Genomic DNA, 25,517 nt, shown 5'->3' with positions numbered 1-25,517 from the left:
AATGGTTCGAGTCTTTTCTTTCAGGGTTTCAAAACTGAGAGGTACAAAATTCCCTCCATCCGCAATGTCCAGATACAAGTGTTACAAATTTCTAGGACTTGTAGAGGGGAGTGGGTACATTATACTTTTAACACGAACACACTTCTGGAAATGTACTGTATCCATTCTACGACGGTTTCACTTGAGATGTGTAACACGTCCACGGCTATTGGAGAAAAGGATAAGCTCAGAGATGCCTGTCCGGGTATCCAGTAGGGTAGACTGGATGAAATGCCACGGCATTCCCGTCACGAAATGTGGTTTCGGCTTGTTGGAAAACATCTCACTTCTCACGTGCGGTTCGGAGACATCTCAACTGACGATATGATATTGTGAAAAATGGATAAGCGTGGACGCTACGATCGCCGGAGTTAATTCCTACAGATTGCTTCTTGAGGGTGGCGCATGCAAAGTGTAATTTATGAAGCTCCTTTAGAGACAGAGGAAGATCTGCTTGCATGTCTTCTGGCCGCTGCACTAGAAACTGAAGAGACACCACGTGGGCTGGAGATTGTGTACCAAAACAAGCGTCGTAGGTACAAATTCTGTAAGAACGTTGGTTGTCGCCTCATCGAGCCGTTGTTAATGCATCAGTACTGTTCTGTACACATTGGGTTCCTTTTTGCTTTGCAATAATGAAAACATGTAATGTTCAGTGTTAATGCAAACAAACGTGCTTAAGAGAAGAACGGTAGTTTCGTTATGTTCCTTTCGACTTTTTACGTAATAATTGTACTGTGTCATGTCTAATTCAATTCATCAAGCAGAAGTGGATAAGTCAAACATCAGAACTGAACACCGTACAATGGAAACGGTACGTCCCTGTTCACAATATTATGCACTCAATCCGCTCTAAAAGTTCTAGCAGTTTGTAAACGGAATTTCCGAGAATACTGTGTTACGTTGACCCACATATGCGCACATGTACACAAGGACGTAACGTAAGGGACAACGAAAATTTTTCTGTTTGAGGCTATTCCTGAAGCGTATGACTCCGATGCGGGTGTACAAGCACCGACATGTAGGCAAATGTATAGGGTGATGTTCGTGTCTCTCCGATATGCATAGGGTAAATGTGGAAACATTAACTATGACATAGGCATAACCAAATGCATCCAAACAGGCCCAAGGAGCTGTTATTTTCTTCTTGACTGCCGAAGGACTAGACACCGTAAACATCTATCCAACGGTGAAGAATGTGTAAGGGGCAACATGTGGAATGGGGCGTCAAGGGGAGATGCTACTCCATAAAATCTGCCTTCCCCGTATTGCAAATTTTATAAAACGGTAGATGCGCACCCGAGCACCCGCCATATGGTCTTGACTTCCCTCCTTACGATTATCACCCCTACCGGCCATCAAAAAAGGCCTTGAAGCGGCCTGTCACACGAGAATGTGTAGCAGGCCGTTACGGACTTCATCGCGCAGAAGGACATGGTTGTTTTACCAAACGGTCAGCCTTAACCAGATGCGCCGGTGGGATGGTCGCTCCAGTGTTGACGGCAGTTCTGCCAGATTCAGGATTGTACGGCCATTGAACGGGAATTTTTTGACTGCCCCTTATATACCAACCACACGTAAGCACCAATGTAAGAGAAACGGTTTCAACGTTCATCTAAATTTCAATGTTGATGTTTCGTAGCGAGTACCTGCTGCGTACCAAAACTGAAATATTCGAGTACCATCCGAGAGGGCTGAACATTTTCGTTGCGTGCAAAATAAACGGTTTTTCTTAGGATGACGAATCAATATATACTTCATTTGGCACGTTCGGATAGTTCAGCGGCGTTTCGTTCCCAGCTGTTAGAGACATCATCAGAGATAAATCGGTAGCTCCTTCGCAAGATCAAAGGAGTACTTAACTAGAGATCTGTGTAATGAGCACCAGAGTCGCCCTTGTGATGGCGAATGGGTGAATAGATCGTGGTGATGATATGCTACATGATGAAAAGTAAGCAGTCACAACTCTCTTGGCAAGAGGTTAGAACATGTATTTAACAGTGGTATGTACCATGGTCTTTATACATTTTGGCTTTCCCTTTACACATGCGCGCTTGAGAATGGCTCATAAACTTGTATCACGAAATTTTATAAGATGACCTTCATTTTGAAAAGCAAGTTTCAGTTCGACCAATTTATAAGTCTGTTGAAAGCGGCAATTTAGTTTATATTCTGCTAAACGAGTCTTAATTTCCGCGGTTCCAGTGTAAAGTTCGACACATTTATATGCAATATTATATACATCAGCAGTAATCATGCCTGTCGAAGCTCTGCTAAGTGAGAAAATATTTCATTATAATTTGAAATACTGCCCATCGCTTTCGGAACCAGAAAGATAACTAATTGTTCTACTAATTCACTTGGTTCGACGACTGCTGGAGCTTTGTAGGTGACAGACTTCCAGTCGGGAACGTCGTTCCATTTTTCTTCTTAATCTTCTTCTGCATTATCTACTTCTACTCCTTGCGTAGCGTTCTCGCTTTCCACGCCCGGGTTCCCGGGTTCGATTCCCGGTGGGGTCAGGGATTTTCTCTGCCTCGTGATGACTGGGTGTTGTGTGATGTCCTTAGGTTAGTTAGGTTTAAGTAGTTCTAAGTTCTAGGGGAATGATGACCATAGATGTTAAGTCCCATAGTGCTCAGAGCCATTTGAACCTTGATCATTATCGTCTTCCTCGTTGCTTTCAGAGTCATCTTCTTCTGTCTCTTCTTCTTCTTTTTCTTTCTGTCCTGTTCTGTTCTGTATTTTTGTTATATGTTCTATTATTTAGTAGTTGAATGTAGGAAGTAGTCCATAAATGTACTAAATAGACATAGTTTCGATAGGTAAAGGTTTTATTCAGCCTTGGAACCATAACTCTGATAGGTATATATTGCAACCGTTCGTTTTGTACTTAACTTTGACTATGCACTATCCTTTGCAATAAAAATCAATAATGGCTATCCATAATATTTTTCTTGTAACACCTTTTCTTTGCTTCTCCTAAATTGTTGGTAAAAATGTTACCTGATGATCGTACGTGGCATCAGATTGAACACTATTTACATATTTAGGTACGATGCTAACACTTACAGGTATGATAGTATTTAAGTGTGTACCTCAAAAATTACTGCGAGAATTCCAATTTGTTTGCCTAGTAGTTTAGTCAGCATGCATTTGTTGCTTGATCAGGGTATTTTCGATCTTTCAGATCTAACTTGGGAAGCAAACTGCTCGTTACTTTTTTAGCCACATATAGGTGGTTGTGATATTTGCCGTAAACATTGTACAGTTTTACATCACTGGCACATTTTTCCAAACAATTTAATCATTGAATTCCAATTATGACTTTTGGCAAGCATCACAGACGTGGAAAATAACTCATTAGAAGGACCATTGTGTTGTCGAGGTGTGTTACGGAAATCGGACGTTGGACATTTAGAAATGCTGTCATCTTTTGGTGGCGAGGAACGACAGATCCTTTAATCAGCAGTTCACTTTATTCGAGTTTTTTATGTTTTTCAGGATACAGAAACCTACAGAAATTCACTTCTATTTACTATCACCAGTTTGTTAATTACTTGAACACTGTACAAGCAAATTTTGTTTTCAACTATTTATGGTACGTATGTTATATACTTGTTCTGATGTTCCTTAGTGAATGATATACAGTTTGGAAATAGATTTTGAGATGCGACTAGCGAGACAATCAACAAATATTTTTGTGAATTGGAATGGAAAGGTACTTGACAGTATTTTACCAGTTTTTGTTACTGTAAACTTGCTATTCGACAAATAATTCAGATCACATGAGAGAAAGACGTATTCACCATATAAGGTAGTCAAAACAACCAACTATGTAATTAAATCCAAGAATATCTACAGTGAGACAGCATGGGAATTCCTCTGTAAAACGTAGAGAAGAAGGCGAACATGTGAAAACAGTGCAGTGAATGCCGTTAAAATATCTGACGACTTGACAGAAGAAGTAATGGGAGTAGTAGAAGAGACATAGTGGATGCAGTATTAGAATTTCACATCTGAATCTTTGCAATAAGGCAGAAGCTGTTCATGACATTCTTTCCGAATTTATGAATACATTGGGGGGAGTGGCAATCAAACGCCTATTCATGTTGGTATGTGGAGTGTAAAAGACTGGACACATAGTATGAGACTTACGGAAGAATGTCTTATACACAAACGTAAAGCCGACAAAAGCACGACTAGTGCAAGAACTATCGTACAGTCAGGTTCACGTCCTATGCATCCAAGATACCGACAACAATTTTTTACAGAAGAACGGAGAAGACAGGCGAGTAGCTATCAGGTGGAAGTATACCGCTAGGGAAGCTAAAGACACCTTAAAGGCAGTTCTCACTTTGGGGTTGGTTATGGAAGCAGGCTTCAAGATATCCTAAAGCCAGCGTTCGACAATGTAAGATATTACTAGATTTTTTGGAATTATTAGATAAATGTGAGTAATCTACAAGGAGAACCAAAGAGCAATAAGAAGACCAAGAACAGAGTGTTCCTGATAAGAAGTTTATAATACTGGATGCAGTATTGCATATCTGCTGTTAAATCTATGTTTCACAGAAACAACAACGAAAGGTTCAGGAGAACGTTACAATTAAAGGTGAAACTATATTAACGATAATATTCGTTGATGTCACTGATATACTCAGTGAAAGTAAAAAGGACGTAGGACCTATTGTACAGAATGAATAGTCTAATGAAACATCAGAAAAAGGGAAAGTAATGAGGACTAGTATAAACATGATTAGCGATAATCTTATTGAATTTTGTGTCTACGAAGTAGATGAAGTGAAAGGGTTCGGCCACGGTAGAACTAAAGCGAAACGCGATACGAGAAGCAAGAAGGACATAAAAGGTAGACTTGCTCTGCTACTTTGATCGTTCCTGGAGAAAAAATGGCTACTAGTATCAAACATAAGCTTTAATATAAACAAGAAATTTCTGAGAATGAACGTTTGGAGTGCAGCACTGTGGCAGCTAGTCATGAACTTTGCGAACATCGGAAAAGAAGGGAATTGAAGCGTTTGAGTTGAGGTACTACAGAACAATGTTGAAGATACGGCAACTGACAAGATCAGACATGAAGAGGTTCTCCGCAGAAACAACGGAGAAAGGAACATATCTTCATCTAGATACATACTCTACAAGGAACATGGAAGATTGTATCACGTACCGTTATTAGTCATTATCTTTCCTGTTCCATTCGCAAGCAGAACGAGGGATGAACTACCCCCATAATCCTTAGCACAAGCACTAGTTTTTGTCATATTATCTTCGTGATCCTTACACGAAATGTATGTTTCCTGGTGTCGAATCGTTCTGCATTCCGTCTCAGACGTCAATTCTTTGTTTCTCAGTGGTATCTCGCACCAATAGCATCGTCTTTCCTCCAGCGATTCCCGTTTGCGTTCATGGAGCATTTCCGTAATACTTTTTTGCCGACTGAATCTACCGGTAACAAATCTCGCAGCTAGCCTCTGAAATATTTCGATATCTTCCTAAGTCTTCCTTTATTCCGAATGGTGGGCAGTATTCAGGAATGAGTCGCACTAGTACTCATTAAGCTGTCACGTGTAGAGATGAGCTACACTCTCCCGAAATTCTCCCAAAATTGTAGAAAATATAATGCAAGTCTGGTAAGTTGCGTATTAGAACGTCATGTTTGAACCTAGAGAAATAAAGCTTTGGCTAAGTAATGGTGAATTTGCAGCTTTCCCAGAGGTTTTTGTCCTTCAACAAAAGGCATTTCCTTTCTTATCATGTGGTTAATCATTCCAAGACGTGTAGATGCTGCTCTCTGCAATCGTAAGATGTTATTTTTCATTTTGGTAGCCCTCAATGCTATTTAGGCCTTACGTCTGATCAGCAGTAGTTGGTTGGTTGGTTGGTTTGGGGAAGGAGACCAGACAGCGTGGTCATCGGTCTCATCGGATTAGGGAAGGAATGGGAAGGAAGTAGGCCGTGCCCTTTCAGAGGAACCATCCCGGCATTTGCCTGGAGTGATTTAGGGAAATCACGGAAAACCTAAATCAGGATGGCCGGACGCGGGATTGAAGATTACCAGTAGTCTTCTTACGCATGTTGTGCAGCAAATCCTTATCTTTAGATGCATGTCTGCAAGATTAAACACAGTTGAAGATCCACAGCTGTAGGATATATTTTCGTCAATCATTAAGTGACTATACCACTTAATGTCAGCCGCATAACTTGTAGACCTACTAACCAATAGTAGCATCTGAAAATTTGTGCTGGACGGAACAATATTTGGTGTTCGTGGCTCATTGTCTCTGTCTTCCTGTTCCGGAAATGCAAAGAGTGAAAGAGTAACTTGGGGTTCATGTGCTCAGATAGCTGAAGTGCCTAGGACGACTGCTGGCGATGAATAGAAAATCTGAAGTCGAGTTTCGGTCCAGCATAAATTTTCGCATGTCACTGTTCGGTAGTAGATATGTACCTAATATGGCTATAGTTGAACTGTTTCTGCCTTATTTTTGCTATTCCACGAAAGTGATTGTGAGGAAGTAAAGAGTCTTGTGTTCTCGGTTGAAAAGAGAAAGAGCAAATGATGATAGGAAAATATTCTTAGAGATTCGTGCATCTGTGAAAATATCTATGCGCGAAACATACAACAGCTACCGCCGTCACATCTTCGTTAAAAATCTACTGGAGAAACGGAAAAATTCTGCTGCTATGTAAAATCTCTAAGCAGGTCTCAGGCTTGTATCCAGTCACTTGTTGCCCAGTCTGGTTTGGTAGCGGAAAATAGCAAAAGGAAAGCCGAAGTTTTAAATTCCACGTTTAAGAAATCGTTCACTCAGGAGAACCGTACAGACGTATCGTCATTTGACTACGGCACAGAGTTCCGTAATGATGACATAGTAATAAGCAACCCTGACGTAACACGTGAGAGACCTGAAAACAATTAAGTCGCCTGGTAGGATGGAACCTAATTCAGTTATATCAAGAGAACTCTACGGCATTGCGCTCTAACTTGGTTTGCATTGATCGCGAATCTCTCGACCAGCTCGAAATCCCAAGCGACTGGAAAAAAATGGAGTGACTTCAGTATAAAAGAAGGATAAAAGAACGAACCCGCAAAATTACAGACCAATATTCTTATCACCGGATTGCTGCCGAATTCTAGAGCATATTCGGCGTTCGAATCTAACAAATTACCTAGATACCGAACGGTCATGTCCACGAATCAGCTAGTGCGAAACCCAGATTGCTCTTGCCTCAGGTGATATACTGCGATGTACTGCGACCTATGGATGAAGGGTAATAGGCAGTTTCCATATATCTATATTTTCGAAAAGCGTCGAGACTGCAGACTGTTAACGAAGGTACGTCCATAAGGAATTGGCTCCTGGATATGTGACTGCATCGGAGATTTCTGAAGTAAAACAACAAAGTATGTTACCCTAGACGACAAGTGTCTTCGAAAACAGTGCCCGTGAGAAGTGTCTTGGGAATGTTGCTATTTTCTATATACATAAATAATCTGGCAGACAGGGAAGGCAGCAATTTGCGGTTGTTCACTAATGATGCTATGGTATACAGGAAGGAGTCGAAGATACGTGATTGTAGGTTGATACAGAATGACCCGGACAAAATTTCTACTTGGTGTGATGAATGGCAGCTCATTCTTAATGTAGAAAAACGTAAGTTAATGTGGACAAGTAGGGAAAAGAAACCGTGGAATGTTCGGGTACAGAATTAGTAGTGTACTGTTCGACACAGTCACATCGTTTAAATATCTGGGAGTAACGTTGCGAACACATATGAAATAGAACGAACACGTGAGGATTGGGGTAGGGAAAGTGAATGGTCGTCCTTGGTGTACTGGGAGAATTTTGGGAAAGTGTGGTTCATCTATAAAGGGGATCGTATATAGGGCTACAGTGCGACATATTCATGAGTATTGCCCGAGTGTTTGCGATTCGCACCAGGTCGGATTGAAAGAATACATCGAAGCAGTTCAGAGGCTAGCTGCTAGTTTTCTTACTGGTAGGTTTAATCAGCAATCAAGTGCTACGGATGTGCTTAGGGAGCTCAAGTGGAATCCCTGAAGGGAAAAAGTTAAAAGGCCGGCCGGGGTGGCCGAGCGATTCTAGGCGCTACAGTCTGGAACCGCGCGACTGCTACGGACGCAGGTTCGAATCCTGCCTGGGGAATGGATGTGTGTGATGTCCTTAGGTTAGTTAGGTTTAAGTAGTTCTAAGTTCCAGGGGACTGATGACCTCAGAAGTAAAGTCCCATAGTGCTCAGAGCCATTTGAACCATTTCAGAAAGTTAAAAGAATCGGCATTTGTAGCTGACTACAGAACGATGCTACTGCCGCCAACATAAATGTCACGTAAGGAGCATTAAGGTAAGGTACGAGTAATTAGGTCTCATGCGCAGGAGTATAGGTAGCTGCTATTCCCTCGCTCTGCCTACGAATGTAACAGGGATGGGAACAATTAGTTGCAGTAAAGGATATCCTCCGCCACGCACTGTCCAGTGGCTTACGGAGTATGTCTGAAGATTTAGATGCATATGTAGATGATGTGAGCTTTCTTTTTAATTGAGTGTGACAAACGACTTTACATTGGATGTTTTCTAAAAGAAGTCTCCAATAGTCGATATGTTACGCCTCAGAGGTTTTGACCGCAGGCAGTGTGATCTTTGATTGTGAGTGATACTGTGGTTGCCAGTGCAGCTGTCAGTGAGAAGTAACTGGCATACTAGGGTGTTGGTCGTGCCGCTGAGCGGTCTGGAATTAACTATCAAAACACACAGCTGCAAATGCAGAGGACGCTGCTTTATGGAAATTTGATTCTGTAAAGATTGATTTGAAAAGTGTGAAGATCTCACGGTAAAGTTGAAGCAGCATTTGTTGCTCACGCCTAATTTATCATGAGTTTGAGAAAGGAAAATTTTGGCATGATTACCGTTATTGGTTGGGGCAGTTAGTTTGACTGCCGAGATAAGATTAAGCAAAGTTATCTGGTAAGATAGGTTGGACTCACAGGTATTGATTTATCAGTCATGGCGATTTCATTAACTAATTTCATGGCAAAGTCACATTTTTGGTACCAGGTGACTATTGCAAAGATCATTGTAAATGCTAAGAAACGAGATACGTAAAAAAGTTTTGAGTGCTAGCGTCTTCCGAAGCACTAAGCAAGTGTAACTTCTTCCAGAGTTTTCTAATTGTACGTCACCGTTTTACACTGAGAAGACACAGTCGCTCAAAGTAAAGTATTATGTCCTTACCATAGCTGGTTCCCTTACATTGGACTTCGCGAGATTTCTTTTCTTCAGCTGGTTTGCTGCTGCACTGTATTTTAACATTTATCACTTTCGAGCAGAACTAAGATTCTATTGCCACAAGATACGTCATCAGAATTTGTTACAGTCAGTTTAACATCAGTTAGACACAGTAAAATCGTTCAGAATCAAGATTTGCGTCTCGAAATAATGATCAGGTTCCGTTTAGTAAAGTTTGGGTCAGATCTCACTTATTTTGTCAGACCATCTTATTCTTACAGTGTTAGTTATGCGTTTGTGTGTCGTATACTGTGCGACATTTTGTTACGTCTGTGTGCATAAAAATTCAGAGTATTTTAATAAAAGCATCTTGTAGCATTATGCTTTAAATATTTAATTTCTAATTTTATGCACAATTTTGATTCTGTTGGTTTTGTGTACTACAGCTCTAAGCTAGTACGTGAAATCACGCATTGTAGTACTGTCCACTGCTCAAGGAGACACAGAATTTCACAAGATAACACATTTAGTGTACATAATTACAATTTTTAATTACTTTTGGCAGAAGTTAGTTGAAATACTGTTACACAGTTTCAGCTAGATTTTGTGGCTCATTTCACTGAATAGCGTTCATTAAGCACCCTACCTGCTTTGTTCAGATTCACATTACAACACAGATAAGTATACACGAACGTTAAGAATAAGAAACCAGTAAAGTCATAACTACAATAATCGCTAATAATAAAATAAAACATTTACAAATTCACGGAAGTCACAGTCAGCGGATTTATTTCGGAATTATTGCGTCCAGGTGTGGATCATCAACAGTAGCTGTTTCTTCAGACATGCGGATAAGTTTTACAAATGGGCAAACGACGACGACAGCATTCGGTCTCACTTCCTTGTCGTCTCATTCACCCTGTTGCGGTAACCCAAGTAATGCTGGCGAACATTACCACATTACATTTTAGTGGACTACGATAGAAAGATGTAGACAGTGTCACATATGGAAGTTTAGATCGGTCCGACAAGCGCGCACAGATGGCCCACGTGGTTAGTCGACCTTTCGTGATAAGTGGGATATCCATGTTGAAGGCCCAGACCGGCAAATTTCACGTGTCACTATTGGATGACATCAAGATGTGTATTTGAGAACAATGGGGGCTTTCGGAATCAAATCCTGGCTTCTAGAAAAATCAGTTGTTCTTGCAAATATGCACAAGGTATTGTTTGAGCAGATACGGTGAAACGTCCCCTTAGAACAATTATACACGACTGTGCTTAAACTGACACACAATATTTTTTTAGCGCAACGCAATCGACTTTAAATAATTCCTACAAAAGAATGGCCCTGACTAACATTAACCTATACGTTTCACAAATCACTTACCTCACAAAAATCTTGGTTACTCGAACTACTGCAATACAGCTAGAGCCACTACTGACAGCTAAATAAAAGATTCAAACTACTGAAGGCACTAACTACTGATAGGCATAATTAGCAAATGAAAGACTTAAATAGAGAACAAACAATGTATTTACCTTAATAGTGTTGAAAAATCATAATATACATAGCAGTTCATGACATCCAGTCTTACAAATTTCAAAACTCCGCCAATTCTCTCCCCACATCCACCACTGCTGGCGGATCACCTCCAACTGCGCAACGCTACGCGCTGTTCACATCCAGCTGCCTCTACAATGGCAGACAACAATGCAAACTAGCCACAGACTGCACACAGCACAGCCAGTAATTTTCCCACAGAGCGCTACGTAACGTTGCCAATAAGAAAACATAAACAGCCCACTTACATGCACCCCAAAAAAAATTTTACAAATTGCTTTGGGTAGTGACCAATATTGATTTGATAAAATTTTTTATAATTACAATAACAAAGATATCAAATGCACGCACTTGTTGATACAATGTTGGTCAAAAGCTAAAATTTTCTCATAGTCCATAAAGACAGTCCTGATCATTCATCACAGTAAAATTGCAGTGTTTTTCTCAAAGTCTGAGCAGTAAAAGAAAATGCACACGTAAGTAGTGGAAATCCATGCAGTCTAGAAGAAGTAGTGTTGTCCTTCCAACGGAAAGACAGTGCTGACTGTCGACACGCAGACAGGTAATGGGTCACAACAGAGCAAACCCTCCGCAGAGTCAGTCGAAGTTTTGAAGAATACTGGTAGGTAAGTCATCACAGAGCAGACCCACTGTAGTCCTTGTTGAGACGGCCAGCAGTCATTGTTGCGACTGTGCTGGTGCACAATCACCATCAAAGAGTCTTGTGGAGAATATAGCAAGTCCATAAACCACCACTTGTGCACTCACAAAGTTTTTGGAATTGTCCTCAGAACCAGCAATGCTGTTATCCAGTCCCTTGCTGAATTATTAACACATGTGCAAGCACTAACAGTCCCTACTTCTCACATATTGCCCATATACTATGACCAACAGAAACGTGTGCAGTGAAATGGAACTTACAAGTTAATAATAAGATGAACTGGTGTCAATTACAATTTTATAACATAAGAAAACAATTACAAAGGTACAAAATACATCATTAAAGAACATAACAATACAGATAACATTTGTAGTACAGGCTTTACAAAAGAATCGAATCAGTGTTACAGGAATTATGACATGAGTACATACATAAAAGATCAGAATCAACTTTACACATGAGCATTAAAACAAAACAGAATAGATAAATAATGTCTAAACATCTTTACAAAGTAAATAACGTAGTATTAGAAAAATTCTACAACATAACTCTCATCAGCTAAACACATAAAGACAGGAGAAGCACAAATTCACAGAGTGTAATAACACAAAAATACAGGGCAGGGTTTGTTTTCAGCGTGACGTTTGGTACTGCAGTCCACGCCAAAACTTTATTCCATATATCTTTCCTCTTATTTCAACATTTGTTTCCACCAAAAAAATTATATCCAAGCATGCTTTCTGTATTTATATGTTCACACATTTCTTACCTCATTACTTATTTTCCATTATCTTACCTCATCATTTATTTCCAAGAAAATCCTATCTAAACCTGTTGTCCCTAAACCCTACTTTTTTTGTTCATATCCTCTTTCAAAATACTTGTTTGGCCAAACCATTTTCTTATAGCTTCTCAATACATTTCTTACAATTCATCACAACTTGTTCTCTTATATGGCCTACCCCATCTTAAGCTAACTTAAATCTACTGAGCTCAGATGCTAAACTAAGGAACGAGGCAATGCAGCAGCACAAAACAATTAATATAAACAGCAATGAAAAAAATGGAAATTGTCAAAGCAAGCTGCTATAAATCTAAATTACCAAGCAATGCAACATTACAACTAATATGAGCCAATGTGCAGCAACAAGAAAAATAAATCAGTAGTAAAACTAGCTTAACAGAGTAATACAAAGTGAAATTTAGTAGCACTATGCCTGGCAAACAGCAGGAGCAAATGCAATAACTTATATCTAAACATGACAAAGCTCACTCAGAAAAAAAATATTACACTAAAGATGGCCATGTCTAATACCTGTGTCACATCTTAATACTAGAGTGATTCATCACGAAAAGTTACTGTAGCAGATAAGTTACCAAATCGTATAAAAAATTATTTATGCAGTTCCTTTGAAGGGAAATGTCTATTTATGCTCTCTTTTCTAAGAAAGTACATCATAAATGTATTCTTTCCTGGGTCTGTAGACATAAAATAGTGATATTAGTACATCTATTATATTTTATAATAACCAATGCTGCAGTGCAGCTAGAAACTAGATATTAAACGAAATGAGCAAATATATATAGCCTATATAGAGCAATGTATGAAACGTCATTCACTAGGCAAATGACAGCTCCAAAGGCAGAAGAATCTCTCAACTAGATAGACAATAAATGTAAAATGTTTCTCATCATTTCATTAGGCATTTCAGTAAATATCATAAATTCAGAGATCCACAGTGTAATCATGTTTTCAAGTTTGAGTGTGTCATATTTGCGATGCTTTCTACAAAGAAATGTCAATAGCGAGGATAATGGCCTCTTTTTTTCTCGACATATGCCTCTGAAAGGCACACACTAATGGCCTTTTTCCAGGTGTTTATCGCGCAGCTGGGTGCCACGACGCATTACGTGAAGGTGGTCACTTAAGTTTCTCACCGAAATATTTACGACAGCAGTTTCCGCTACAGTGACAGTCTCATATAAAAATATTTTCACAGGTTGAGACTTTGCGTTACAAATGTGTAGAAAATAAAATCCTATAAATATAACAGAGTCCAAAAAATTTTCTGCGGCATTGTGATGCATTCACGCATGTACACACATTTCATAACTCTTAAAGTACGATTCTTGGTTTCCAACATCCTTTTCCACAAATCAGAGTCCCTAACCACTACTCATTTTTCATATGCGTATTCGTCGACACTTCTTCAATATTTCATCATAATAAATATGTAGCATAATCAAATTCCTCATATATGGTAGCATCATCTTATTGATCATAAACATACCTCAACAGCATAATACACATTGTCGTAGTAAAACTAACATCATAACACCTCAGTCAAATCTTGAAAACGTCATAGATTTCTGCAATAATTTCAAAACCTAAAGAAAACTCTCTGCTCATTTAAATACTGTCATCTACCTCAAACGTACTTCAAAAATCATGATCCCTTACCAAATACATGATTCTAAGCTCTCATATTATCACAATGGTTCCGAAAAAATATGAACAGTTAATAAAGTACAGACAAAATACAATTTCATAAGTGTGAAGTTATCCATCTGAGTAATTGTGTAAACATGTGTCACTGATGTAGTAAAAAAAAATTTTTATCTCTCAGTTAAATGATCAGATAACTGTGTAATTTGTGTGTTAGAGAAATATGGTACCGATGTGTAAAGTTGTATAAGCAAATACCATATTAGCTAGGGGCTCCTTGTGCTTGCCAAACACATGGTACACAAAGTAAGCGTGTATCCCCCTGAGGATTCATGTAATTGTACCCTCAGGTGTTACAGATTACAGCAATTGAATGAAATGTATCACGGAAAACTTTCTTTACCTCATGAAAATACAAAAGTCAAATGCTTTGTGTATAGATATCTTAGTTATTACGCTTATTGCCGTGATGAAGAAAGTACAGTGCTGTAACGTATTGTTGTGCTACTGAAAAGGCAGTCTCATTGTAGCTATACCACAAAATTTACTACTAAAACATGTTTTACTTTCCAGAAAAATTCAGAAAAATTGTGCAGATATAAAACAGATACACCGTAAAACCAACGTTGTAAATTGTCACTCATTAGTAGCGTCGTGATAAAACCGTGTAGTTGTCACATAAACTAACCACTGTGTCATCTGGTATCTCACAGAAAGTACTTTAAATCCAGAACGTATTTTCAAGTAAACCAAAATGTTGCATTAAAATCTCATTAGCAGTACCAGTATATGTTCTAAGTATGTAAGCCTTATAGTCGTTACGTATTCGTGCAACTAACAAGCAAGAATGTACACACACAATAACACTGTCACGTCTGTTCACTATAACAATGCATTCGTAATTTCTGTTTAAATAAGTTCTCTTGGTTCTTGACTGGATATTTAACTTCAAACATTGTTGCATGTTAACAGATTCTGACAAGCATACTAGTAGCATGAAGTGAAAAATTTTATGGCAAAGACAAAATTAAAAAACAGATTATCTTTCAATAAACGGTTTTACATGTGATATGTGGTGCAATCCTTTACTCTTCACAGTACTCAGAGTTTCAACTTGAACGTAATTATCATGCGGTATACGTCGGTAAAGAATACTGGAATTTTTCTCAAGGTTAGCTATGTAATTTTTCTCCCATCCAGCCGGCGAACGTGGCTGCCTGCGGTTCAAGTCATTGTCTGTCCATTTGTTGGCGCGCGTCGTTATTGGGATTAAGAGGCGTAACTTTTACAAATTCACCATGTCGAGAGTGCCCTACTCTGTTTGAATCTCGCCAGTTCTGATGCAATTCAAGTCTGTCGTTACGATTATATCGTCTGTCGTCATGTCGGTAGATTCCGTAGTTTCTTCCTTGTCCGTCACGTGGTGGAGAACTTCTCCCTGAATCGTAATTGCGCGCTGAACTGTTGCGTCTTAAATTATTCTGTCTCCCTTGATAATAATAGTTCTGGCTACCACATTGTCTGTTTCTATGATTGTCTCTGTGATATTCATTACTACGGAAATGCGATCTTTCTCTGTAACTATTACTCTTGTGCCAACGGTTGTCATATGGGTGATGTCTGTTTTGGTCACGATTTGTGTTGTGAGAATAGCCTTGTCGTGTCCAGTTATTACTTCTTTCATCGCGGAATAGCGACGGATGTGACCTGTAATTGTTGTGTTCCTGTTTTCGCGTTCCGCAATTGTCAGTGTCAATTTCTAATTCTTGTAAGAGTTCCTGAAAAGCTCCAATGTAGTCTTTGGAACGTCCTGCCAAAATAATATGTCGTAAATGTTCAGGTAATTTGATTAAGCAAATGCGGATGAGTTCTGAGGGGCTGTATGGGTTTGACAGGTACTGATTCATGTGCAACATGTCTTCAAAATATTTCACAAGACTGGAAAATTCAGATTGTTCGAAATGTTTCATCATTATGATGCTTTGTTTTACTCGGTCTTGTGTAGCTTGAGACCAATATGCTGAGAGGAAGGCATGATAAAATTCTCCTTCAATGTGACAATCGTGAATGACCGATCGCATTCTTACAGCTGGTTCATTCTCTAAGTAGTCACACATAAATTCTAATCCGTGTTCTAACGATCAGTTGGGAAGAAAACAATGAGAGAATTGATGGAGCCATGCTTGTGGATGAATGTCGTTGCCAGAATTCTTAAATGTTTTGAATTTACGTGTAGTAATGAACAGCTTATAATCAAAATCATCATGTTGGCGCTTCGCATGTCGGTCATTGTTACGTCGTTTCGGCGGTTCTATCTCAAAATTCGGTGTGCCTTGCCAATTTCTTTTATAATTTCCGAAGTGTCCTGTGTTATTATTTTGTGGTTGTTCCGTATTTCTAAGTCCCTCTTCTCGTGTTGGAATGCGAGTGTCCTCTGAAAATGTAATTTTTGTATTACTTGTGCCAACTGATCTTGTACTCCCCGGATTTCTCTTTTGTGTTGCGTATTAATTTCATTCTGATTTTGTTTGAATTTCTTAATTTGTTCATACTCTTCTGTGTCAGTGATGGCTACAGGTCTTGTGTCATTCAGATCATCATCTACCTTTGTAGATAAGTTAGTGAACTGATCCGAAAGTTCGGCTACTTTCTCCGATAGTGTACTTATTTCCTCAGTGTGTTTTTCTGAACCTAGTTTCAGAGTATCTACTGTGTCCTTTAAGTTTTCCTGAATTTTTGCAAGTTGCGTAACCGAATTGTTAGATGCAACTGAGTCAATTTTAGCTTGCAAGGTGTCGTGATTTTCATGAGCAATGGTTTGCAGTTCTTTTATGGCTGCTTCGTGATTCTGTAATGCATTTTCATGCCGCGAAAAAATAAGTTGAAAATGTTCACGTTTGTGTTTTTACTTCATTACAGACTTTTTGACATTTCGATTCAATGTTATGTAACTCAGTAGTTAAATCTTCACGTGTTTGTTCAAGTGTGGTGTCTAACTTTTGAAGCTTTTGCTGTGTTTGTCTCTGATTTTGTTCCATTGTGTCTAACTTTTGAGGCTTTTGCTGTGTTTGTCTCTGATTTTGTTCCATTGTGTCTAACTGTTGATGTGTTTATCTCTGGTGTTGTTCCACTGTGTCTAACTTTTGAAGATTTTGTTCCATTGTGTCTATCTTTTGAAGCTTTTGCTGTGTTTGTCTCTGATTTTGTTCCATTTCTTGCATTAACTGTAATAACAATGCATTAATGTCTGGAATCTGTTCCTCTACGCTTTTCGGCAGTGCATTTGCACCGGCAACATTCACATTTTGACAAGCAGAAAATGTGTCTTGACTTATTTGAGAAAACGGTGAGGACGCAAAACCCGAATCTACAGTATTTGCAAAATTGTGTCCTGTCATTTCGGATTCCTGAGGCGAGCTGTTGCCGAGCGGTCGATCGGTAATGCTTCCCTGTTCACTAATTGTTTTACTGCCTACGCCATTGTTCGCCGCTCGCTCCATTTCCCTATGCACAATTACCAAATTACTATGTTGAACATTAATTAATTCATTACATGGCGGCGCTAACACACTGCTTTCGTCTTCACTGTCATTTCTCAGTTTACTTTGGAGCCTACTATTACGTTTTTACACACGCCATAATTGTCACAATATTTCACACGATAACATAGAAAAGCAAAATTTGAAGAGCAAAATAAGATAACACATTAACATTGCAATGGAAATAATGTCTACTTAATTGCAAGCGCAGCTGCCAAATACATGGTGCAAATCTACAAGCATGTCACATCTGTTTTACTGTACAACAATGAAAAACTACAATTACAAAGGAAATTCTCTCTATGATTACGCGCTAGCAATAAACAAAGGCTACGCTAATTACACAAAGTACAAGAAAAAAATCAGAAGATTCCAGTGAGGTATCCTCGGCTAAGGGTCGACATATGAAACGTCCCCTTAGAACAATTATACATGACTGTGCTTAAACTGACACACAATAATTATTAGCGCAACGCAATCTGACTTTCAATAATCCCTACAAAAGAATGGTCCTGACTAACTTTAACCTATACGTTTCACAAAGCACTTACCTCACAAAAATCTTGGTTACTCGAACTACTGCAATACAGCTAGCGCCACTACTGACAGCTAAATAAAAGATTCAAACTACTGAAGGCACTAACTACTGATAGGCATAGTTAGCAAACGAAAGATTTTAATAGAGAACAAACAATGTATTTACCTTAATAGTGTTGAAAAATCATAATATACATAGCAGTTCATGACATCCAGTCTTACAAATTTCAAAACTCCGCCATTTCTCTCCCCACATCCACCACTGCTGGCGGATCACCTCCAACTGCGCAACGCTATGCGCTGTTCACATCCAGCTGCCGCTGCCCAACACTACAATGGCAGACAACAATGCAAACTAGCCACAGACTGCACACAGCACAGCCAGTGATTTTCCTACAGAGCGCTACGCAACGTTACCAATAAGAAAACATAAACGACCTACTTACAACGGATTCTAGTCCTCGCTTAAAACTGCAGGGATTCCTACATCAAAGAATCTATGCAAATCAGAATGTGTGCCAATATTTTTAACGAGATGCGGCATACGTACTGAGCAGTGAACGGAACTGAGCGTTTGGTATCGAGAGGTTAAAAAGTGGTGCGAGAAGAGTTCAGAAATCAAAACAAATTCTGTTGTTTGATGTGTTTATTCCATTAGGGCCATGTTTTCGTACTTTTGTTGGTATTAATGCCTGCAATGTATAAGGCATTGATAGGCATATCAGCTGCCAAACCCTTTCAAGTGATTTGACAGTACTGGCGATTAATTACTTTGTGTAAAATGTATCACAAAATTTGTATATCTTCGTGTAAAAAGGAAATAAACTCCTGTAACGTTTTAGGAATGTTACTTGCCGCTTTTGGTAAGTCTTTTAGCAGTGAAACAATAAAGACGGTAGAGGAGTTAAAGTTGACAAGCGTCCTGGCCGCTCTAGCACGTCATCAGCCGACAAAATCGTCGAAAATGTGGAAGAAATACTTAATGAACTGACCACAATCAGAAATATCACTGATAGGATTTTTCACACTATAAAAAGCGTTCGGCTGATTAAAATAATGCAAGGTGTTCAAAATACTGAGAAAAATAGGGGTAAGCTATATGGAGATACGGGTTAAATACGGTATGTACAAAAACCAAGAGGGAAAAGAGGAATGGATGATCAAGAACGAAATACTCGGATTACAAACGGTGTAAGACTGCGATGTAGTCTATCACCCCTATTGTTCAATCTGTACATCGAAGAACCAATAATAAACGAAAAGGAAGATTCAGGAGTGGAAGTCAAGATGAAAGGATAACAGTGATTCGATTCGCTGATAACATTGCTACCCTCAGAGAAAGTGAAGAAGCATTACCTGATATTCTGAATGGAATGGACGGTCTAATAAGTGAGGTATATGGATTGAGAGTAAAGCGAAGTAATGAGAAGTACCGGAAATAATAACAGCGAGAAACTTAACATCAGGACTGATGATCACGAAGTAGCTGAAGTTAAGGAATTCTGCTACCTAGGCAACATAACCAATGACGGACGGAACTAAGAGGACATCGAAAGCAGACTTATCTGACAAAAAGGACATGCCTGGCGAAGAGAATCCTACTAGTGCCAAACATAGGCCTTAATTTTAGGAAGAAATTTCTTAGAATATACGTTTGGAGCACAGCATGGTATGTTCGTGAAACATAGACTGTGGGAAAACGGTAACAGAAGAGAAACGAAGAATATGAGATGTGGTGCTACAGCTGAATGTTGAAAATTAGGTGGACAGATAAGGTAATGAATGAGAAGGTTCTGAGCAGAATCGGAGAGGAAAGGAATATGTGGAAAACACTGGCAAGGAGAAGGGACAGGATGATAGGACATTTGTTAAGACACGAAGGACTGTTTTCCGTGGTAGTAGAGGGAGCTGTGGGGGTCAAAAACTGCAGAGGAATAGAGAGGTTGGAATACATCCAGCAGATAATTGTGGACGTAGGTTGCTAGTGCTATGCTGAGATGAAGAGGCTGGCTGAGGAGAGATATTCATGGCGTTCTGCAGCAAGCCAATAACAAGATTGAAGAGAAAAAAATTGGTGCTTATTTGCGAAGTATACTTGTATTCTGGATTGTAAATCTTGAAGTTTCTATTGAGAAAGATATTTTAGATCTTTTGTTGTACTGCTACAGATTTTATTATTGTGCTTAATCAATTTGTTATTAATCAGTCTCGTGCTGTTGATGATTATAACGTTAAAATAAAGAGAGAGTTCACTACAGCAATGATCTTCAGTGACCCTTGGCCCTTCCCTTTCTACCACATATTGCCTGACGCGAGTGCTAGGTATCAGTGTGTAGTCTAACAATTTTTGGGGAGTAAGACTGTGCATGAGGTGTACTTGTCCTGGTCCAATTGTGGTACGTAGCTCTATGCTACTGGTCTTAATATAAACTGACTGGCATAAGTCACTTAAACTGTTGTTCTATTTGCTGACGTACTGTGTGTGAAACTCGAATGATGCGGCTAGGGATCTCTTACGGGCATCTCTTATGGCACGAGTTGAAACACAATCTGTGAGGAGCTTATTATAGACAGATATGACTCCTCTCATGTCTTCTCAAATGTTCCCTTCCCGTCGCTTCTTATCTCGCTGCGATAACAGTGACTCACACCTCCTTGAAGTCTGTCCACCTACCATGAGGGCCACGTATGGCAGGGCAGAAATGACGTCGCCAGCTGCGGTCCACTCGACGCAGCCGGCGATCTGTCGCAGACACGTGGAGTGCAACTCCACGCTCTGCAGATTGGCCATACCGTTGGTGTCCGTCGTGCAGAACTGCGTTATCTCCACCATCACCGTGATGTCCAGTCAGCTTAAGTTAGCTGAAACAAAAATACCGTGCAGCACTTACCAGGTACAATTAGATGACGGAAGTATCTCTCACTCTCTCTCTCTCTCTCTCTCTCTCTCTCTCTCTCACACACACACACACACACACACACACTCACACACATACACACACACACGCAAGCAGAGACACACAGAGGGAGCAGCCACAAAAATTGCCCTGTTTAAGCAAATGATTGCCAAATCTGAGCCTGTGACGTTGGTGAACTTCTGGTTTTCTGTTAGACGACACGTCTGATGCAACTCTCCGTGTTAGCCCATCCTACGCAGGTCGCTTTATCTCTGTGCAGCTACAACAAACGGCATCCATTTTAACCTGCATACTGTATTCAAGCCTTGTATTACCTCTACAATTTTAACTACAGGCACTTCTTTCCTTAACCAAATACACAATTCCTCGATGGCTCATAATGTTTTTTATTTTATCCTTTCTTATAGTCAAGTCACTAATTTAAATTTCTTTCTCCCTTCTTGGACTTAAAGCTTCTTCACTTATTAATCGACTTATCCATCTGATCTTCGTCATTCTTCTGTAGCACCATACTTCATGAGCGTTTTACGATCTTATAGTCTCAAATCCTCACCGCGCTCTTACGTTACTGTCCCTAATATAAACTAAGCGGCCAAAATTCATTTTAAGGTTTGTCCCATTTGTCGATGTACCGTGTATGATAAATATTGCTGCAAGGCGTAGCATATGGCAAGAGTGTAGGCATGTTCTGTGACCACTTTGTTACAGACAGTTGTTTAGTGGCTATGGAATTAAACCGTCAACGTGGGATACTTATTGGAGCAAGAGGCATATGGCTTAGCATATCGGATCTTACATAGAAACTCAGGTGTCCGAGATGAACAGTGAACGATCATAAACCTGTCTACAGGACGACGACAAGTGGTTGATGAACGGATATCTGGTTTCGGCCATGCAAGTTACATGATAAATACACATGATCTTATAGCTTCAGTAGGTACATTGGTGATCAATGTACCATGCAACTAGTTTTCCTGTACCGAGAGATCATGAGGCAACATGTTGATGAGAGCTTTATCTGAGGGCTTATGAGGTACTACTCTGGAAGGAGTGTTGTATTGGGAGCCAATGCGGCACTATGGTCTTGTACTGACAGTTCACGAGATACTGTTATGGACGAAGACCTTTACTGACCATTCACGTGGTATTATACTGGCCCAAGTCTTGTACCGAGAGCTCATGAAGCACCATACTGGCGAGAGTCATGTACTGGGAGCCCTTGAGGCACCAGGCTGGTGAGAGTTTTGTACTGACCTCATCAGGTACTTTTCTGGAGCCATGGTGGTGAGCGCGGTATATAGAGACCTCACAATGCACCATGCAAGAGCTTTCTAATGAGAACTCATGAGCCACTAATCTGAAGAGTCTTATACTGAGAGCTCAAGACGCACCATGCTGGCGAGAGTCTTATACTGCGAGGTCTCGAGGCAATATGCTTTCAAGAGTCTTGTCCTGAGAAATAACGAGGCACCATCCTGGGGATTGTGCAGTAGTAGGGGTGACGTGTATCCAAGCTGACTATGGTACTGAGCGCTGACGAGGTACCATATCGGGGAGAGTTTTGTACTGAAAGCTTACAAGTTACCTCGCTGATGGGAGACTTGTACTGAGAGAACACACCCGTTGGTGAGACACTTGTACGGAGAGTTCACAAGGCACCATGTCGGCAGGGAGCCATGTCATGGGAGCAGACGAGGCACCAGACTAGTGAGAGGTTTGTACTGGGCGGTCATGAAGCACAATGCTGATGAAAATCTAGTACTGACAGCTTAAGAGGCATCGAGCTGACGAGAGTCTTCTCCTGAGAGCTCACGAGACACGATTCTGACGACCATCTTATACAGAGAGCTCATGAGGCTTAATGCCTGCGACGATATTGAGGGCTGATAATGCACCATATGACAGTCTTATTGTGACAGTTCAGGAGGTACCTCGTAGGCAAGAATCTTAATCTGAGTGCTCTCCTAGTCACATGACGAAGAAGTCATGTTGTTTACTTTTCGAGATTTGTAAATTAGGTAAAACTGACAACGAACTGCCGATATGCTGTCTGCAGCTAATTTTCGAGATGCAGTGGCCTACACGTTGTGTAACATTTCATCATCGCTCGCATTTCTCTTTCGTACCAGGCCGTGAATGTGTCATTATCAGAAACTAATCAGTTTCTCACCTTTTTGGATTAATACCTTTATTATTCCGCGACTCGTGATTGTCTGTAACTTAGTGTTTGCAGCGTTGATTCAGCACTCGCACGTAAAATGTCCTTATACAGCGCTGCGGAGTGAAACAAGACAATGGTTGCTACAATGCCGCTGCTCTCTGTATCTACTGTGTCCAGACTAAGCACCTGCAACTCTCGCTTCCCGCGAAGCAGACCAGTACAGCGGGCCCCGGTCCGAGTTGGGGTCAGCCGGCCCGGTCGTCCCGGAAACATAGACGCTTCCCAGAGACGCCCAGGAGGCGTCCACGGCGCCGCAAGAAGTCGCTACAGCAGCGGACCTCTTTCCATCCGCTCGACAAGTGACTGCAAATAGAGCCAGCCATAATGATGCACCAAGCAGTATTTAGGCTGGCGCAGAAGCCTGGAGAGGCAGTTCACGCCGAGCGAGCCAACTGGTGTCATCGTAGCCGCCGCGTCATCGTCCAACGCCGCCAGCGTACCGGAGCCATCCTCGCAGGGCCTCTACTCGTCCTCGGACTCAGGTGACGGCAACGTTCACTCCACGCCGCTCTTCACGAGACACCCGAGGCTTGGTTTCGTGAACTTGTATGGTTACTACAGACAGTTAATGTTTGGAAGAATCTCTGATTTAGTTATTGGTAGGCTTGGAGGATCAGTCCTACCTCACGAATATTGCTTTGTAAATTTGGAAGAAATACTTTAGTTCAAATAAAAACGCTATAGCTCACACCCTGAGATTTTCCTATCCGCGGATGGCAAATCTATTAGTATCCTTCGCTATGTGCGTCAGTGAACAGACACAAAACACTTGTTGCCCGGTCACTACACGCAGCATTACTGTGAACCGTGAGGGCAGGCAAACGTTTACAAGATGCACAGCACCGGGACGGACCAATCAGAGTGCAACATGTAAGTCACGCTGCTCACCGGTCAGCATGCAGGCGACAGCTGCAGAGGCGATCCCAGACAGCAGGGCGCTGCCCACGGAGGACCAACGGCGGACGAAGCGCGAAGTAGAGAAGTGAAGGACGCAGTAAGCGGGCAGCTGGATGGCACCCTGCGCTGCCACTGCCAGTAGCGGGCTCACGCCCACGCCACCAGACTATATTGCACCTAGGCATGTGCGTAGATCTGCCCAACGTTGTTTGACGAGGTGACTCGTTAATTACCATGTTTCACAGATCATATGCTCTCTAGATATGACATAGGTGGTTTGTTTACATTGGCATAAATAATTATGTTCAATATTGACCTCTTTAGAACATTATCTTCTTCATTTTTATTAAACAACTGATATTTTTTAAATTATTTGTGGCGGTTAGTTAAAACTTTGCTCTCACTACATCATCCACTCCAACAGTCACACAAACACACAAACGCACACCCGACCAATCTTCACGGCCCCCGCACGCACTCAATCCCACTGAACCTGCAGAGACAAAAAACGCAACTTTAAGAAGCGGGATAAGGATACTGTCCGCCACGACGTTAAGATGTTTACTGCACTTGCTGTCAAATACATTGCTCAAACATCCGTCGCATTGAAAGCGCCTTCTGGCGGCAACAGCGTTTGAGTGCTGGCCCACAGACGTGCCCTCTGCAGACGGCAAATCGCTCGAGAAAGTATTTTGGCCAGAGATTCTACTAACGAACGCGAACTATCGCTATAAAAACGCGCTCGCACGCCACGAAAGTAAGTGCAATATTTTTCAATTTACATTGAAAGTTTGATGTGTGGATGAAGACTGTTAAATGATCTGAAAAAAAGATAAAGAGCTTCCATTGCATATGGCTAAACGATAAAAATGTCATCCAGTCATCTCAGACGACCTGAGTGCGTTATCTTCAAAATCTTACATAAAGGTTTGGTGACAGCAGAAGAGATACTACTCACCTTAGCCACAGCGTCGGTTTGTTCAATAAATTTATCATTAAAAACAAATATGTCGAGGTCAATAAATGTTGCTACAACTCAGTAGTTTCATCATCCAAAAGCTGACCTGTTAGCAACGACTCCTCCAAAGGCAACTGAGTAAAAAGTGTAACAACATCAAAATCGTCTAAGAGGTCACTTGTTCCAATTTATATAAACGTCAGGCGTTAAATATCAGTAGAGCTGGATGTACGGTATTCACATTTCCTCATATGAGGGATAAGAACAGAAGCACGATATTTGGCCAAATAATAAGCAGGATAATAGTAATAACTGTTGACGATCGGACGTACGAGAGTTCCATGTTTATGGATCTTGGGTAAACCATACAACCTGGGTGTCGCCCTGTATAAAGTTTTTCAATGGTCTCCTCAGGTAAGGAATTTATTTTTGTAAGTGATTTCTTTCTGTAAGTGAGATGATGTTTCGCT

The sequence above is a fragment of the Schistocerca piceifrons genome, chromosome 3, assembly GCF_021461385.2.
Source record: "Schistocerca piceifrons isolate TAMUIC-IGC-003096 chromosome 3, iqSchPice1.1, whole genome shotgun sequence".
Taxonomy (NCBI): Eukaryota; Metazoa; Arthropoda; class Insecta; order Orthoptera; family Acrididae; genus Schistocerca; species Schistocerca piceifrons.
This window is presented reverse-complemented; position numbering follows the sequence as displayed.